The following is a 2,190-nucleotide window of genomic DNA, read 5'->3' on the forward strand; positions in this document are numbered from 1 at the left end:
TTTTAAAACTTAATCTAGAGGGAAATGACTAGTTTTTAAAGTTTGGGGGGGGGGGGGGGGGGGGAATTAAATTTTATTTTTAATATTATATATAAAATAACAATTTTATCATTAAAACTAACAAACTTAACCATCCATATATATCTCAAACACATTTACATGTGCTTTATGTTACAATTTGAGCGCATACGACAATGTCACAAGTTTGAGCTTAGTGTTACTAATGTTCATAAAATGCTCAAGTGTGAACTTGTCTGTGCAGGAAATGGGTTTTTGCGAGATTTTCTTGAAGGGTTTACATGCACTGGTCTCAGCTGTACATGCATATCGAGGTGGTGGATGGACTAATGCACATGCCACTTTTTATGGAGGTGGTGATGCTTCCGGGACTATGGGTATGCAGTTGTCAACACTCTTATTCGTTCAAACTACTTAACGGGTTTTTGCTCATTTGACTAAAATTTTTGGTTTGGCAGGTGGTACTTGTGGGAATGGAAACTTGTACATCCAGGGTTATGGTACTAACACTGCAGCGTTGAGCACTGCTCTTTTTAACAATGGGGTCGAGCTGTTGATCCTGCTGTGAGATTAAGTGCGTGAGCGATCCCAGATGGCGCTTGCCTGGCTCCATTGTCATCACAGCAACTAATTTCTGCCCCCCAAACAATGCTCTTCCCAACAATGCGGGTGGTTGGTGCAACCCCCCACAGCATCATTTTGATCTCTCTCAGCCTGTCTTCCAACGCATTGCTCAATACAGAGCTGGGATTGTTCCTGTTGCTTACAGAAGGTACCCTCTTCTGTTATAAAAATTCCATCTAATTTTAAGGTGTAATTGAAAATGGCAATTGGTAATTGGTGGTGGGGTTTTGTAGGGTTGCCCGCTGGAGAAAGGGAGGCATAAGATTCACCATCAATGGACACTCATACTTCAACCAAGTGTTTGAAGTAAGCTCAATTTTTTGTTTGAATTGTAATCAGCGTTTGGCTAAATATGTCCTTGGTTATCATTTAGGAATTGTATGAGACTAACGTTGTATATTTCCAATCTATTCCTAGTTAATGAAAAGCTCTAGAGTGCTACATTTATAATCAAACCAAATTAAAATGAGAGTGTCTTTCCAAACATCACATTATATAGTATAATTGCAATTGAACATCTCTGAGCAAAATGCCAAATTATCATTTTACTAGCCTACATTGAATTTGAATATGGTGGGATAAAGTTAGTTATTGAGCAAATTTGTTTCTAGTGCATTGGGCTGAAAGCAAGCACAATTGGTAATTCATAATGTTTGGCCAGAGATGAAATGGTATCTCTCTGTTTGAAACCTTCCTGTGAAAATCACAACGAATTGACGACGATAAATTCATTATTAATTAAAAAAATCTCTTCTGCTTGAAAAAAAAAAAAAAAAGGTGAATTTCTCACATCACGTGGAGCCACGTGAGTGTGTCTTCTCATGCTCAGTTTTCATCTACTTACGTGTAACCATCAGACGCCTTCTGAGTACGTATGGAGCCATCATACATCGGGACAAATAGCCATGTGACTCGCCGCATATATCGGCTTCTTACTAGCCAGAGGATAATTATAATCTACTCAAGGTTCAAATAAAATAATATTTGTTGCCGTCAAAAGTTAGAAGATGAATTTGGCACGTTCCCTGTGTTGTGTTTGTGTGGTTATTTGTCCACATCTTCCCATTTATAAGATGATTACTATACATAGAATAGCGTGGCTTATCATGAAAATCTCTTAAGCTCAATTTGACCCATTTCCATTAACATATCTAGCTGAGCTGTAGGTTTCCAATGTCACTTCATACCCAGTACTAGTAGTTTGTTGGGTTGCTGGATAGAGGACTGTGTGTACATGATTTCATCACCAAATTTCTCATATACTTCGCCTTCATCGTGAAGTCATACTGATTTGATTGGTGTAATGTAATCCAGGTTGGCTTTTGGAACATCATACATACATTACGCTGATATCAAATCAAGAATAATTGGCCTCAACCTCACTTCTGGAATGGAAAAGACCCAACCCATTCACATTTTCTCCGTAAATTGGGGTCATAAATTGTGTAAACACATGATTCATACCACTCGCATTGCCCTTGCACATACACACACAAGCCAAAAAGTCCAATGATCACAAGACACAAAGCACAGATAAAAGAATTGGCC

The 2,190-nt window shown here is 38.4% G+C and overlaps 1 pseudogene; it reads left to right on the forward strand.

Annotated features, from left to right (window-relative positions):
- The first annotated feature begins 265 nt into the window (after positions 1-265).
- On the forward strand, positions 266-1,063 carry LOC123214236 (annotated as a pseudogene).
- Positions 1,064-2,190: the final 1,127 nt, after the last annotated feature.

The sequence above is a fragment of the Mangifera indica genome, chromosome 4 (assembly GCF_011075055.1).
Source record: "Mangifera indica cultivar Alphonso chromosome 4, CATAS_Mindica_2.1, whole genome shotgun sequence".
Lineage (NCBI taxonomy): Eukaryota > Viridiplantae > Streptophyta > Magnoliopsida > Sapindales > Anacardiaceae > Mangifera > Mangifera indica.